At 41.6% G+C, this 17,370-nt stretch overlaps 1 protein-coding gene across 6 annotated transcripts in view; it reads right to left on the bottom strand.

The window, feature by feature from the left end:
- The window catches only part of PRICKLE1 (prickle planar cell polarity protein 1), a 106,904-nt gene extending 91,123 nt beyond the window's left edge, over nt 1-15,781 (bottom strand). For 2 of the 6 annotated variants that reach the window (XM_061204807.1, XM_061204810.1), the window contains exon 1: nt 14,924-15,182. The gene's annotated coding sequence lies outside the window, so the exon portion shown is untranslated. Of the gene's footprint in view, nt 1-10,046; nt 10,170-13,994; nt 14,380-14,923; nt 15,183-15,645 lie in introns of those variants that run through there. The other 4 variants (XM_061204808.1, XM_061204804.1, XM_061204806.1 and 1 more) reach the window with 4 other exon arrangements.
- Between the last annotated feature and the right edge of the window lie 1,589 nt (nt 15,782-17,370).

Genomic DNA, 17,370 nt, shown 5'->3' with positions numbered 1-17,370 from the left:
GGTTAAGTCTGAATTTCAGACAAACCATCAATCATTTTTTTAGGGACATGCAATATTTGAGACACACTTATACTAAAAATTCTTAATTGTTTACCTGAAATTCAAATCAACTGGGCATCTTGTGTGGTTTTCTTATCTTGACAAATCTGGCAGCCCTACCACTAACTCCCTTTCTCCCTCCCAACAAAAGCAGTTTCTACTTGACGTGCTAGAGTTCCAGATTATCTTGTGTTTGAGAAAAGTGTTCAGCTATCCACAAAAAGTTTGTAAACCACTTTGCTAGACGAATCTGGGCAACACTCTGAACTCCACTGTCTGTGGACTTCTCATGAATAAAGCAGAGTGCATCTGGTTGTTGTGAAAATTAATTAAAGCTTGTAAAGCCCTTTGCGATTGGCATGTTCAGCCACATATGCTACAAAATATTTATCTCACGCCAGACTGCCTGAAAACATACTGATTGCTCAGTGAACAATCAGATGGCAGAAATTCTGAAAGATGTTAAATCACAATCTTAATCTCACCACACTGAAGAACCACATACTGAAACACAGCAGGCCTTCCAGCCTAAGAAGTGAACTTACCTTTGAAAAACAAACATAACGTAATTTGCTTTTAAAAAGTACAGTATTCTAAATTATATTGTTATGGATTTTTTTCAGCTGAATCATAGTTTTTGAAACAGGAGATCAAGAAATAACAATCAGGAAATGAAGAAAACAGTTCATCTCCTACAAGTCTACTGTCTGCTATTTCTGCTTGGTAAGGTTTTTTAGACTAAAAAAAAGTTTTTATGAAAACAAAACACAGATACCAACACAATAAAACACATCTGGTGGCCACTTGGTGACATTTAGGCTCTTTTTTGTCCCAACCATTAGCTTTCATGGAAAGCACTTACAGTACTAAAGCAGATGTCATAAAAGTGCAACACATTATATAATGTTGTCTAAACACTTGAGTCTGAAATTGAAACCTGGCAGTGAAACTGAAGAGTAAATAAATTTAGATTGTACCAACATAACAATGAAAAGACACAAGTGTAAATAAATACCTGGTGGGTTGGCCAGGTTAATGCAACATTTAAGGAGAAGAGAAAGCCCTTATTCAGAAGCTTAAAGTCAATTACAGAGAAGAAAGACAGGGTCACAATTAAAGCTGTCAAAACTCATCTCTTACTTTTGATTGAAACTGAAGTTTTATAAAGGTGGCAATAAGTCCATGACTAAGAGCATAATTAATCTTAGAGCCAGATATAAAGATTTGCAATTCACTGAGCATCATGCTTGTCTCATGTTTCCTGCCTTTGCACACACTTTGCCTTCTCCCCAACCTGAGTCATTGTCCAATTCTAATGGCTTGGTCAACTCCTATTCAGTCGTCAAGACCCATCTCAACCATATCCTCCTCTCTGGAGCCTTCCTTAACAATTCACACAGAACAAATGACTTCCACTTTCGGCTTTGTGCCACTACTATATCTAGTACATTTCTATTCCTGCCTCTACCACAGTATTTCACAAGTGCTTAAATGCCTTCCTTCCCTACAAAATGGTAAGCTTTTTAAAGACAGGAACCATTCTTATTTGATGTTTGTATTCCCAGAGCCTAGCACAGTGCCTGGCAAACCACAGGACTCAATGAGGGTGTGCTGAAGTGAAAATGATGCCCCCAAACTGAAATAAAAATGGGAAGTTTAACATTAAATGGTTAACATGCGTTTGTAAGTGCAATTTCTTCTTACCTTTCAGAGGAGAGAAAAGGCGGTAGAGAATATGCAAAATAGCTACCATCACTTTGAAGTGAATAAATGGTCAGGAAATGAGGCAGAAGATGAAAGGTTCTGTATGTCCATTTAAGGAGCCAGAACAACAGAAACTACTGTGAGCTGTCCCTAAAACATCTCTGCAAAAGTATGCCAACTGTAACCTGGAGGGCTGGCCTCCAGACCAAGGAGCAGATGCAACTTTATTTCTATTCCTCCCTCTAACCTTCTGCTGAGAAGGCCCACAAAGGTGTCATTAAGAGATGGAATGCCTTCTTGCAGCACTTTCACACACTCATTACCATCTGATAGCGTTTGATCTCTGAGTCATGGCTGAAGCGACCCAGATTCAAACTGGTGATTATTAATGTCACATTTCTATAGTACTTCCTATTGGAACAGCACTTATAGTCACTTGCAAATCTGCTGGGATCGGGGCCACGGCTCATTGAGTTGTTCATCTGAACAACTCACAAACTCCATCTTCGGAGACGTAATATAAGTAGTACCCTACTTCCCAGTGGGCGGCTGTAACTTCAGGCTCAGCCTAATTAGAATGTGAATAAGATCCAAGGGCCTGAGAATTTGCGTAAAAGTTAGTGATTTAATTAATCACAAAAATGATTTTTGCTACAAAAATGGAACAGGCAGACCAGTAGGTATGGTGACACAGGCCAACATGTATTATTTAAGATTAATACAGAAAGAGTTTCACCACTGACTGCATATTTATACCAGCTTTTATTGGGAGAGGGGGGTAGATAAAAATATTATTATGGTTTAAAAAAATATTAAGAATGCAACTAAAATGGATGCTGGGCTACTCTTATTTTCCAGCAAACCCTCTCTAAACCTCCCCCAATTAATTCCAATTTGGTCAATGGACACGCACTATGTGATTACATAAGTAAGTGAACATACTACTTTGAGTCTTACTTTATAAATTTTCCATATTTCCCATGTATAAACACAGTACTCAGGTTTGTAACTTTTAGTATGAATATAACTATGCCATTGTTGCAACTACATCAGATTAATAATTTGCTCTGAATATTACTGCATTGTTTTAGCTCCTCATATTAAATTATAATGTAACTTATTAAACCAGACTTTTGGTAAGGGGAAGTGTACATTCTCTTAGGTCTTTAAAACACAGCTACTGTTGCATTTTGAATTGGCCACACTGAATCATGAATAAAGAGACCATTTTTAAAAGTTGCACCTGGTTAACATGAATAATTTTGAGTAGATTGTGAAATAATTCTAGTCAGGGACTTAGGTAATGATGAAAATTAATAATAATAACAATATTAGCTCCCATTTATTAACGATTCCCCTAAAGTTTTAGCCTCCAAATCCAGTATTTTAGAATCAAGGAAATTGAGCCTAAAATGTCATCAGGCCTCTCACATCATTCAGGAAACTGAGGCACAAAGTGGGTAAGAAGTCCAAAAAATTAAGTGACTTGTCCAAGATTACATGTAAGTTAGTAGTAGTAGAGGCTATAATGATCTAAAAGCATTTAATATAGAATATAAACACAGCAATGTTTACAAAACAATAAAACATCATCAAACTATTTTAGATAGATTATAAGTGCTTATTTTCCTCTTTCTTCTGTTTGTTTCTTTCTTTAGAAAAATTGAACTACTAATTTATTTAGGAATCATCAAACCAAAGCTCCTTAGGAAGGTGCATCTTGAACAAATAGGCAGCTTACCCATCAGTAAATTGGGGACAACCTTGGTTAGACCTCTACACAAAGATGCAGTGAAGGTAAATGAGATGAATCTGAAATTGCTTTGTGTACTTCGGAGGTATTAGCTGTATTAGTAATAAAGAACCCCTGAGTTAAAACATGATCATTTCTGGACAAATACATTGGCACAGCTCCTTAACAGGAAAGCTGACTCACCGCCAATTTAGCCCTGGAACCTGAGACATTAAAATAATAATTTCAAGCAACCAGGTTTCTTACTGAGCTGGCTGAAATCACTTAGAGGATTAGCTTTTCACCTCTGGAATTTAAGTCAGGATTTCTTGAGTGAAAGATAGCCCATCATCCTTATTTTAACATAAAAGTCTGTCAGAAGATACTACCTTTTTTTTTTTAAGGTTACAGAGCAGCATGGGTGCATTATGAAGTGGGAAGTCACATAGCTCACAAATATTTGGTCTTACTTCTATTAATATGGCATCCATTCGCTATATGATTACAGATCATTGAGCACTTTGTGGTGGAGAGAAGGGAGGAGGGGTATTTGATCAGTTTCTTTCCTCATACTCCATAACATTTCTCTGGCTTTACTCAGATAAGGGAGGAAACAGCTCAGAAACTCCACTGTAGCTGCCACCCACACCCCCCCCCACCCCGCCCCCAGCCAAATACACCAAAAGACTCTGTTTTGGAGATTTTCACTCAGATAAAAACAGCAGTCAGGTCTCTGTTTGTTTTTCTGTTTTTTTAAAGGTTATTTTATGACATATAGATTTTTCTTTTTTTTTTTTTAATTTATTTTTGGCTGCGTTGGGTCTTTGTTGCTGCGAGCGGGGGCTACTCTTCATTGCGGTGCGCGGGCTTCTCATTGCGGTGGCTTCTCTTGTTGCAGAGCACGGGCTCTAGCCACGCGGGCTTCAGTAGTTGTGGCATGTGAGCTCAGCAGTTGTGGCTCGCGGGCTTTAGAGCGCAGGCTCAATAGTTGTGGCGCACAGGCTTAGTTGCTCCACAACATGCGGGATCTTCCCGGACCGGGGCTCCAACCATGTCCCCTGCGTTGGCAGGCGGATTCTTAACCACTGTGCCACCAGGAAAGTCCTGGTTTCCGTTTTTACTTTATATATAACATTAAAATGGTCCACAAATGCCTACCCTGTAAAATGAGGGTGGCCATTTGCTAACTTTATGGTTCTATCATGAGAATGAGAATGTAAGAGTAAAACCCTCTAACTAGCTTATACACATTATACATATTATTAGATCAGGGAGGGGTGTTCCAATTCGAAGCTCCCTAAATATTTGCAGTCATTCATTCTGCAGGCACCATGTGCCTATGTGCCAGGCACTACTCTAAGAACAGGCATAAAGCCGTATACAAGACAGCATAGAGATTTCTTCCTGGAACAAACAGCTACAATAAGTAGGTATCTGTCCAGGAGTGGTAAGTGCTATGGAGAAAGGTGAAGCAGGTTAAGGGGTTTGGGGAGTGCTAACTGGTGGCTGGGAAGGCAGGGGCGTTGCTGTTTCATGTAAGGTGATCAGGGAGGGCTTCCCGGATATCAGATGCCTTTTGAGCTGAGACCTGAAGGGATGGAGTGAGCCATCTTCCCACTTGGAAAAACCAACACGTGTGCTTTTATATTAGCTTGAAGTCCAGAACAAACAAGAAGATTAGCTGTGAAACTTCAGGAAAGTGAAACCTACAAATAATAAGGCTTATACCATACTTTGGACCAGCCCTCAATTTACCTCCAATGATCCTGAAACCCTGTTTAGCGACTACTTAATCTTTTTCCTGACTGAAGTGCCTCACAGTAGTATCCCTTCACGTAATGACTAAGAGACAGCTTTCCTGTTAACGTTGTACAAACAACCCAAGCAGATAACTCAGGTGTCAGTGTCCACTCTGAGGCCCTGATTAGTTGATCTGGCAGTGGGTGTAGGAAAAAAGAGCTCACGCTAGCTGATTTTGCTACTGGCCATGCCTTCACAGTGAAAAAGTTCAGAGGAAACTGGACAGTTATCCAGGTTTTAGAGAGGTGAATTTTTAAAGTTCTTTTAATTAAAAACAAAGCACCCTCCCTCCCCTCAAGAACGGCAACATACAATAACAACAAAAAAATCAAGTAAACTAGGTAAGTATCAAATGTCTCCTTTTTGTTCCTATTATGCAGACACAGCCAGCAGTTACACTGATTGGTTTAAGTTCTTTTTATTTAGTCTATGTTCTACAGTAATGGTAATAATGGATAATGATAGGAAATAACCCAATTTTTCAAAGACTGAAGAAAAGAGCAAAGAAACAAAATGGGCAACAAACTCTTTTAATCAATTTGCACAAAACTATGCAACCAAGAATTTTCCTACCCTTGATAATAAAACTTTCAGATGCATCATACTTATGAGAAAAACAGAGTGTGCTTCTCATATTTTATTGAGATTTTCTGATGTATCGTATCTAGAACAATATATATATGTGTGTACATACACATATATCTATGTATACACACATGCACTGTGGATATGGACACTTTAAAAGCACTTTATATGTTATGAAATATATGATGTGGAATCATGTCTGTAAAAGGATCCAACATAATTGCTGGCTATAAAAAACAATTATAATTAGCAATCGATTTAAAAATTTTGACCTTTGTAATTTAAAATATTTTAAAATAAGACTTAAAATTGTAATAAAGTTGTAAATTTGTCAGATAAGCTCTGAAACCTTTATAGTGATTTGGTTGGGTTATACTTCTTAAACTGACACACATAGGTCATGGCAGAAAATTGAACAATCATTCATTCAACAAATGCAGGAGCCCAAGAGATAAGGAAACATAAGACACATTATGGTTTTCATAGGATAATCTGTTTTTCATAGTACATTAATTACACTTTCAAGTAATAGGCTTAGTATCTTTTTTGTCAACCTCCAGATACCTTTTCAGGTGATGTAACTCCACATTTAAAGCAATGAGACCAATTGTTAATCTGGGAAAAACTACAATCAGTACACTATAGAGTATCCCAAAAGTCTGAAAACATAAGGGAAATAATGTATTTATTATGTTATTTTTCAGATGAATAATTACATCCATTGTTTTAAATTTGGAGGCACTTTACCTGAAAGGTACCTGGAGGCTGACAAAAAACATATTGAGCATATTATTTTACTTTATTTCATTTTTAATTTATCTTTTATTGAGGTAATATTGGCTTATAACATTATATAAGTCTCATGTGTACAGCATTATATTTATACTTCTGTGTACACTACAGAATGTTGGCCATATTATTTTAAAATAACTAACATCACATTTTCAAAGATTCCTGAGTCTTGGGGCTCTCTGTTGTTGAGTGTCCATTATGTGCCAGGCACTGTGTTAGGCGTTGGGTATGAAATGGTGAACTAACGTGGTTCCTCCCTTATATCAATTACCATCTACTCACAGGAGCAGAACATAGATCTTCCCAGAACTGAGTTAAAATGATGTCTATATTTTGACAGCAACATTAGGAATGAATGTAGCTGTTAAGAATGAATGAACAAATGAACAAAACAGAAAGGAAGGAAGGAAAGAAAAATGTTCAGTCTAGTAGGATTAGAAACATAAAATTTTAGAACTGGAAGGAAATCTTAGAGATCATCTAATTTAGTGGCTCTTAACCACAGCTGTGTATCAAATTACTTGAAGAGCTTTTTCAAGTTAAATGTGCAAGACCCCACCCCAAACCTGCTGCCTTAAAAATCTCTGTGTGTTTGCATTTTGAAAAAGCTCGATAGGTGTTTACGGTTCAAACCTTTGGTTAACATGCACTGACCTGGCCTAATTCCCTTACTTTATATATGAGGAACTGAGGCCCAGAAAGGCTGAGTGGCTGACTAGAAATCACACAGCTATTAGACTACAGTCCAAATTTTCTGATTTTCAGAAAATGATGGGAGAAAAACTGTCTTTTTCTGTACTATTATATTGCATCACCACTGTCTGTTCTTGAATCTCTGCTCAAGAAGCAACAGGATAAATGGATAAGTACTTGACCAAAAGTTACTGAACCAAAGTAAAAAAAAGCTAGTGTGTACAGGCAACATGAACACATAAAAAACAAAGACCCATCATGTACCATTGTAACCTGGTTGCTTCCTGCTTAAACAGCCAAGTCAAGCCAGTTTAAAACTCTCCCACACAAATATCATTATTCCTATCAGTTTCTCATTTCAGCACTGCATTGAATAATAATTTTGGCTTTTGTGGGTAAGGAGAAGAAGAGAGTGATTTTTTCTGGTTTATTCCTAAAATTCAGAAGGTTAAAAAAAAATATGTTTCCAATACCTCAATATGAAGAAAGCCTGGTCTGCTTTTAACACGTTTGGCAGTACTTGAGGACATGTTTTTGGCTATTAGCCTGACAAGCTGTTTAAGCTTATAGAAGACCCACAAAGGGAACTTATATGATTAAGTTAGTTAAACACAAACATCTTTTCTGTATATTTTATTCCCTCCCTTCACATTCACAAAAACATAAAAGGCTAAGGCATTTCAGAACTAGGTGAGGGGGCTAGTTATTTATCACTTCAGCTCCCTTCCCAAGGCTTGTGTAAATAAGAACTGAAGCAACTCAATGAAATTATTCATATGATCCTTGCAAGGAACAAAGCTAAGCATCAGAAAGGAGTTCAAAATTCCTACGAAGCATATGAATTTTCTTACAGGAAACACCTGTGATTCTCTAATGCACTTCAGAGCTAACTTTATCTCTTTCTAAAAATTATGTAACATGCACATACTTCAAGCACTGAACATACTTATTAATTACATAGTCACGGAAGAATTTAAAATGCTGTCTCCTTTTGACACACATTATAACAAGTATTTCAACACTAGAGCACTAAGGAGTCTTCTTACATAAAATCTAATAGTTCCTGAAACTGTTTGGCAGAGAGATTTTATTTATTTATCTTTAGGTCTTTTTTAAAATTAGTTATCTATTTTATACATATTAGTGTATATATGTCAATCCCAACCTCCCATTTCATCCCATCACCACCCTCCCTTCCCCACTTTCCCCCCTTGGCGTCCATACGTTTGTTCTCTACATCTGTGTCTCTATTTCAAGGCAGAGATATTTTAAAGCAAAACAAAATGCCATGCTATCTAGGTCTTTTTCAGATCCTAACGAAGGAACGTAGATTATTCAAGCATGTAAATAACAGAGTTGGAAACATCATTTACAGTTAACAAGTTATGAGTTTCTTCAGAAGAATACCATACTATTTACTTATCACTGAGATAAAAGACAAAAAAAAAGCAAGTACAAATGCCTCTCGTGAAACTATAACATGGTCTAAATCAGTTTACTATTAGTAGATTAAAAGAATGTTGTGTATGTGTGTGTGTATCCAGAAGACTGCACTGCAACGAGGGCAGAGGAGCTGGCCAATATAGAAACGGGTTTTAATAGACTTTCTACTTCAACCATAGTTACTATAGTGGGTTTTGTCACTATAGCAATGGACCTGGGTGGGCTGAGTATTTGGCAGGCTGGGGTACTCAGCTGGTAAAGCAACATAAATCTCATTCTACCTTGAGTTGAGTAAATTTCCTCTGAGAAGGTTTGCTTAATTGAAAGAGTTTTCAAGGAGAAAGGACAAGTCTAAGTGTCGGTTGGTGGGTGCTTCTTACACTAAGGCTAACCTCGCACCCTCTCCTAGCTTTGGTCAAAGACCCCTACCATCATTCATTAGTGGTAGGACATTGGATGCAGGCAGTAACTTAACCTCCAGGATCTCAATGATCCCTAGCAGCCTGGGTTAATTTCAGCTGTCTCTACAGGGGCTACATGAAACATGGCATTTACAAATTTGGATTATACAGCACTATTTATTACATGATGGAAGATTTCCAAAAATGCCAGAAGAGATGTTGGCATTTATGCAAGTCAACTACTGTTCAACCCAAAGAAGCACTATATTCTATAGGATGTGTTTGCCAGGATTGAAAGAGCCTATGTGAAAACACCCTAATTGGGACCATCTTAGCACCTCAGCTATTGGATACCCTCTAGCTCTAGGTGTTATGTTTCAAATGGGCCAACAAACCATCCTGGAAACAGAACTCCCCAGTCCTGCAACTAATCCCTTCACTCTAAATCCTGAAAGTGTATATTTTCTTATTTTCAGATTTAATAAGTCAAGTATATCTGGTAGCTATTAAAAGATTTAAGCCACTACTGTTTTAAAAGGTTTCAGTGTTCAGAGATTTCAAGCCCACAGAGGGGGTGATCTGGCTGGTTTGGTGGCTATAGAATGGTGAAATTATTTCCATGGTTCCCTCCCTGCCCCGCCCCCCCCCATGCCCACTGTTTTAAGAATATTCTTATTGAACTTTCTCTACCTTTTCAATGTGTCTTTAACATATGTTCATGGGCTCACAAAAAGAAAAGTAGAAGAAGTTGAAGGAAAGACACTGTACCCAATAATCTTCAGTGACCTAAATACATAATTATAATGGCAGATCCCTAAAGAAGGAGGGGGAAAAATTCGAAAACGTTGGCTACTTACAATATGTGATCAGATAACCTTTCCTTCTTTTCTTCTTTGGGGAAATCCAAACTGCTGTACAATGTTTCTTTAAGTTTTCCTTTATTGAACAGTCCTCATGCTTGCACAAAGCCAAGGGCCATCCTAGAAAACCAGGGCCAATACTGTATCACATTAAGTGGTGGCTACCTTATATCAGACTTTTTTTAAAAGGTGACAAAAATGGGGTGGGGGAGAGAAGGTGGTTATAAAAAGCTTCCCAGGAAACCAAATAGCCTTTATTTAAATTAAAAGCAATCACAGCCTGATTCTTGGAACACACTTGGAAATGCTTTTTGGCATGCAGCTGCTACATGCCGCCAATATTGTGTGTAATTGGAAACATTTCAAACAGAATTGTTACCAAAGTCAAAGACCATAATTGTAAGCTGTGGGATCTGCACTGCAGATAAAAGCAGGGCAGCTGAGGGAGAGCATGCTGCACCCAGGGGTCTCCTTAAGGCCACATCTGACTACAATATTTTCACTGTATTATTGACAACTCTTTCTTTCCAGAGGCCCAATGAGACAAGAAGGAAACAGAGAGAAGCGTACACAAAGCAAAAGCTGGTGGGTGCTATAAATCAGCAGTCGGGACAAAACTCTTAGAAAGGAGTACATGACTTTAGTGCTTCAACAACTGAAATAACACAGCCCGCACTTTTTTTTTTCTTCTGAAGTGTAATCCACTAGAAATGAAAGGCTTCTCTCCCAAGAGTTTAGAAAAAACCTACCAGTGAGAAAAAAATGCAACTGCAGTGGAACTGGTCAGTTGTTTTTTAGGATCGCTTCGGACGAAGTTACGGACAGGAAGGAAAAAGTTCAGTAAAGGGGAATGACAGCTGCTTGCTAGTTTACAGCTCTAAGTTTTAAAATGTTTACACTGGCTTCTGCCTTGCTGGTATTTTTATTTTTATTTTACATTTAAAATCTCTCTTCATAAGGAAATGAATCTGGAGAGGTCTAATCAGTTCAGGCTGGGCAATCGTTCTTGTTCTAGAGAGGTCCCTTCAAAAGTGACCAAAATGCATTTAGAGTTTAGTCTAAACAAGCGCACAAAAGAGAGACACAGGAAGAATTACTGCATTCTTTTTGAGAGGTTTGAACCGCCCCCCACCCCACCCCACCCCCGCACCGCCCCCCGGGGGCTGGAAATAGAGCCAGCGGACCACTGGCTCAGGAACGGTTCTTGGAAAAATCGTGTCATTCTGGCACACGGGAGAGGGGTCCGATTATTCTGTCGTGTCTCTGCGCCAGGAGTGTCATGACATCAGCGTGCTTCATCTTGTAAAGCCTGTCTCTTCGCACCATCCCTCCTTCAGGGGAGAGGAGAGTGAGGGAAATGGTGAGGGAGGTGGACCCCCATGTGCAATTTCGGGCCAGGCCTTTACCACTGTTCCAAAATGTTCCTCCACCAACACACATTTAGTTAACCTCCGCGACTTCAGTTCTGCACGGCCACAGACAGGAAGGTTGGCTATTGGTCGCTGGCGGCGCTGAGGTGCTAGGCTTGTGTGCGTCCAGAGACGGAAGAGTCCAGAAGGGGGGCCGGCTGGGTCCTGGCACTCGGCTCTGGCTCCACGTACCGCCTGAGGTTTCGAGGAACTGCATCAAGGCAGGACTTGGCACCAGGACTACTGTAGTTCCCTCTCCCAGCTCGTTTGCTAACACGACCTTCTAAAGACATTAGTATGTAATACGGTACTGCTTTATTCTGTGACCAGAAGACAAAGCAGCAGTGGCCCCTCAGAACACCAACCAACCAACCAGCCAAGAAATATAACTCATTCACTTTCCTAATTCCTCTTGATTGTGAAATAATTGGACCTGCATTTAAGCAAACTGAATATTCTCACATGAATAAGAGTTAAACAATTAACATTATTTTGTGTAACCTGGAGGGAAAAAAAGAGAGAGCTATTTTTTTTGCAAGGGGAAGGAGCGTACCCTGGTCTACTGGCATCTTTAACATTTCTATGCACAGATGAGAATCACTTTGATTTTTAAAATTACTTTCATTCTTTAAAAGGAAAAATTTACTCTTTATAAACTACTTTAATGGGAAAATTAACAGTAGTAACTAGAATAATCTTTTCTGAAAATTGTTTCCTGTAATATGGACAACCCAAACTGTATCACTAAAATAGTTACTTAATTACTGGAGAATCATTTTAAAAATTCTTGTTCCATCTCACGAGTATTATGAAAAGTCACTCATAATACTCAAGTATTTGTATTTGGTTTTCAAGTAATTATAAACGGTTTTAGAGAAATTATCTTACAGTGTCACTTTTTAAAACTTAGATTTCAGCTTCCTTTTTAAAATTCTAACTTAAGAAATTTTAAATTGTAACCTTTTTTCTTTTGTGTCTTTTCAGAGTTATCATAGCAGAGGACATTAGGAATAACCAGACTTTTACCCGTATCTGACTCTAAACTTAATAGTTTAGCTATTAACCCTATAAAGGTCTTTTTTTTCCTCCAGCTGATATTAGCTTTTATTTGGGTGACCCAAGCTGACTCATTACAACCTCCTTTATTATACAGACAAATGGCGGTTCCATGGACCTTGATTTTAAAAACATGATAAACTTTTAATTAAAGGTTCAGTGGTATTGCTGGCAGAACTGATTGAATCTGTCACTTGAGTAAAATACATCACTTTTCTTTTAAAAACCTGTGAACCAACAGGCTCCCTCAGTGATAAATCACCAATTAGTACCAAATTAAGGATTGAAAAATTAATTTACAAAATCCATTCTCTCACATCAATATAGCTACCCCTATGTTTCATCCAGTCCTTTAGCCCTCTCTCCCTCCCTCCCACACTGATTCACAAGAAGAAGTCACTATTGTTAGCCATGGCTTATTAAAAGAGAGATTTTCAAGTTCATCAGCAAGTGTGCTAACTTTCAACTGTGGGTAACGTCCATTCATTTCTAGCACCTTTTAGTATTAATAGGTAGAGCACATGCATTGTTAACCTTTAAATCCTTTGTATAAACATTTCTGGAAGAGCTTGTAAAATATCTCCTTCTGTGTTTCCTGACTCGCCAGTTGATGGCATTTAGGAACCTCCTGGTACCAGCAGGTGCTGTATTTTGTTTTCTTCAGGCTCCAGCTGGGCTACAATGACAGATTCCTGTCCCAGGCCCAGCCCAGCCACCTAGGCTAGGACCACATGGAGGCAAACTGAACCGGGCCCCGCCAGACAGCAAGATAAATGGCTGCTGTTTAAGTTTAAAATCCCCTAGTGGGAGTAAATATTGTTCCAAAGAAAAAGGCTTGACAAATATTGCGTCATCCTTCCAGAGCTGTCTTGATTAAAGCAGAATCTTTGGATTAAGTTGGTGCTCCATTCAAAATGTATCTATCTTGCTGTCATGGGATTTTTTTTTCTCCTTCCTACAGTCTGAAAACAGACATATTGTTGGGGATGGTGAAACAAGGCTGCCACCTCCCAAGGGGCTAGAGTCCACTCTGATAATAGAAGGCGCTGAACATTGACACTTCACTGAGGATAATGGAGACAGCAAAGGCTTAGTGGGAAAAGGCCAGTTGTCACCTAAGTGACAGGCAACAGCTGAGCTCACACATCTGGAGCCAGACCAGGGCAAACATTCAGCAACCCTCACCTGTCTACACCTTGGGTTTGGTCTGAAGTAACAGACAGAAGTTCCTTTTACTCCAAAGGCACATTAGAAATTAACTGATGGTGAACCGCATCAATTATATAACATCAGCTGTAGACAGTGCCTTCTGAAGTCTGGTTAAAATCGGGAGGTAGACAAAACTGTACCGGCATGCACAAATACAATTTCATTACATGTAATCTGTCCTTCATAAAACCCGTCCCCAAAGCCACATATATATGCATGCTTTTTATAGCACAAATGCATCTGAACTCCTCGGGAGAGGCAAGATCCTTACATGTTTTCCTTTAGGCAGTTCCCATGCTGTGTTCTTCACCTTGCTCAGGGCCGCAGCTCTGCCTACCATACTCTTCAAAATCAGCAACCGAACATGTTTGGCTTATGACTCTGAATCCTCCTTAGGGAAGCTGGAACCCAGGGCAGTGCCAGCCATCCTCCCCCCACCCCCACCTCCTTCTTCAGCCTCCTGAAGACAATCTGTGGACAATTTTCCCAAAGTCCCCCAAATAACACGGCACTGCCAACAGTCACTGGCGATGCCGTCTGTTTTTCTTAGAGGGCAATGAAAATTTAACAGCTTTCTGCTGCATCCTGAGTCCCGGTCCTGCTAATTATTAACATGCCCAGTTTCTCCAACTTTTTCTGCCTAAAGGGAAGAAGACGCTCCCATTCTTTCCCATATACGTGCAAAATCCGGAAAACACCACTGCTGGGGCGGGGGCGGGGGCGGGGGCGGGAGGGGGGAGCTGATGCCCCTCAGCCAAAAAGCAATCGGCCCTTTCCCCAGAGCGTTAGGGGAGAATAGGCACCCTGCCTCCGGACGCCAGTAGGTGACAGGCGATCCTAAGAGGTGGACAAGGACCAATGCACCCCAGCCTCCCCGCGCCCCGCATCGCCCCAACTCTGGGGCCGCTGAACGGGTTTCCACGCAGGAGAGAATCAAGGGAAGAGTTGGTTGTGATGCAGCAAGCAGGAGCTGTGCGGGCAGCCTATCTGAAGCCCTCTTGGTGCTGCAGCCCCAGTATTTGCTTTCACTGTCTACCCAGCCCAACAAACCGACTATGCCCATCTCCCTCATTTTCTGCGACACCGACCCAGTCTGGGTGTCACAGACCCCCCGCAGTGACGCGGACCGTGCCGGGCCCTTCCCCCGCGGCGCTCGCCCCTCACCGCCGCACCCGCAGCCCCTCTGCGGAGCCCACTCACCCCAGCGAGGGAGCGGGACTCGGCTGGACTGTCGTCGGCGCCGCGGCGGGTCTGCGGAGCTGAGGTCCGCGGCGTCAGCGGCGGGCGAGGGTGGGCAGCACGCGAACCATCCTAAGCCCGGGACGTGGCCGTGCCGGCCGCGGTGCCCCTCGCGGAGGTCAGCTCAGGCTGTGCGAGGCGGGCACGCTCCGGGGCGCGCTGTCGGGCGCGGCGGCCGCGGGAGGCGGCGCTCGCTGGGCTGCAGGCGGAGTGCGCCCTGCTCCCCAGCCCGCGCCGCGCTGCCGCGCACCCCGCCCTCGGCCGCCTGCCCGGCGCTAGCGAAAACGCGGAGCGCGGACGCCGCCGCGGGATCAGGGCTGTTCGCGCGCCCACGCGCCCCTGGCTCCGCCTGGAAAGGCCGAGTCGGCGCCCGGCTCCGGCGGCGGGGCGGGCAGGACCGGCTCGGCGCAGCGGGAGGGCTGAGCTGGGCGCTGGGGATCTGCTGGATGAAGTTCGCCTGGGCACAGCCCAGGTTCTCAAGTGCACTTGGGTCGTCTCCTCTGCCCCGCCCCCGATCTTACGCCTTTTTTTTTTTAACCAACCATTCTGATGGATTGAAAGACAGGAAGGGTGAAGCGGGGGAAAAGAAACCCAATTTCCTCTGATCAAACGGTTTGGGGGTTGCCTATTTGGGTTTCTTCTCCTTTGGCGTGGGGGAGGGGGGTAGTTAATTAAACTCTTACTTAGATTCCTTCCGGCGCGCCTCGCCTCGCTGGGGACCCGCTTGGACTCGATCCTATCTCGTGTAATCCCACAGGCTGGGCTGTCTCCGCCTCGGAGCACGAAGCCAAAGATTCAGCCTCTAGTCTGTTCCCTTCCCTCCCCGACGATCCTGGTCGTCTCAAAAAAAAAAAAAAAAAAATCTCTAAGTCTGGGGAGTGCACGTGAGAACCTCAGCCCACTGCAATGTCCCCAACCTGACCCAAGTTAGCGTGGCGAACTTAAAGCCGTGTTCAAAGTGTTAATTTGATCACGATGATCATTTTTCATTGGCCAAGCTACTCTCCATGTTTTCATTCTGCCCAGTTCCCAGGGCTGGGCTCTCAGGCGCTTTCGCTCTGGAGGAACTTGGACTTAGCCTGTTTGAAAGTTCTGCCCTGACATCTGGGTTACCTTAGAACCTTAAAACCCTTCACTCGTTCCACTTCCAGATCAGTGGAGTCTCACACCGTGGGAGTACTGTTTCCCCCGTTGCAGAAGGTGAATCCGACAGCAGCTGCTGAGCCCAACTTGACGGGTGTCTCTGCAAAGCTGGGGCTTCGTTGACCTCTCAATCCCTTCTACAACCCTCTAAGACACTGTAACATCTTCCAGAAAGATGAGGATGTGTGTATGCGTGTGTGTGTGTGTGGGGGGGTGTTGATCAATGCATTTTTTTATTCCTTTAAGAAAAATCAAAACAGCCAATTTCAGAGCACCAAATCTCCTCGATTTTCATTGGGAGTAAAACCAGGGAATACTAAACAAATTCGGAGCTGATGAAAAAGAGGATGTAAAGCAATAACATCTAAAGGCAGAAGGAAGGAGAAAAGGAACAAATCTAGGAAAATGTTTGACCACAACCCTGTGCTCTGTGATTCCACGTCAGATTCAGATCTCCCTGCACTGTCGAAACTTTCTCCCCTCTAGATTCACAACTGAGTTTCTAAACTTCTGAGCATAGATCCCTCAGGAAACAAGGCTGTTGCTTTTGAAATAACTCCACTTGTTCCTGGTGTTTGTAACTGACGGGAATCTAGGGAAAAACAATCTGGGCTGTCTTGCTCCTTGGCATTTTATTGGAGTTGGCCTTTTAAGTTGTGTCTGTTTATCTTGCCAGGGTTACAAATGCTTCTATTAAGCTGTAAACTTTTATCTTCTACCTAAACTCCAGAAATGCCAAGAAGACTGACAAAATGATTTATTCCACCCATGGAGCTCATGAAAATTAGTACTTATAAGGGCAAAGAGTCCACTTTCCTATTAGCATCTGTGGGTGCCTATCTGTCTATTGTCTCAATGGAGACCTTCAAATGAAAGCAGTTTCCCAACAAACCGAATGACGCAGTGGAATAGAATCAATGGACGATGGAGTGGAGGACAGCATCATTGAACTCCTGCAGCTGTGTCTTCATGAGAAAGTCCTCTTTGATGGACCAGTAGACACTTGTAGCAGGCAGAGCTGAGTATGGAGAAGCTCAAGAGGAGGATATTTATGGAAACCGCACTTGGCTCTCCCTATTAACTGGAGACAATGCTACTTTCTTTTTTTTTTTTTTTTTTTTTTTTTTTTTTTTAAACATCTTTATTGAAGTATAATTGCTTTACAATGGTGTGCTAGCTTCTGCTTTACAACAAAGTGAATCAGTTACACATATACATATGTTGCCATATCTCTTCCCTCTTGCATCTCCCTCCCTCCCACCCTC

This window comes from Eubalaena glacialis, chromosome 11 (genome assembly GCF_028564815.1).
Source record: "Eubalaena glacialis isolate mEubGla1 chromosome 11, mEubGla1.1.hap2.+ XY, whole genome shotgun sequence".
In the NCBI taxonomy this organism is placed as follows: domain Eukaryota; kingdom Metazoa; phylum Chordata; class Mammalia; order Artiodactyla; family Balaenidae; genus Eubalaena; species Eubalaena glacialis.
This window is presented reverse-complemented; position numbering and strand designations above follow the sequence as displayed.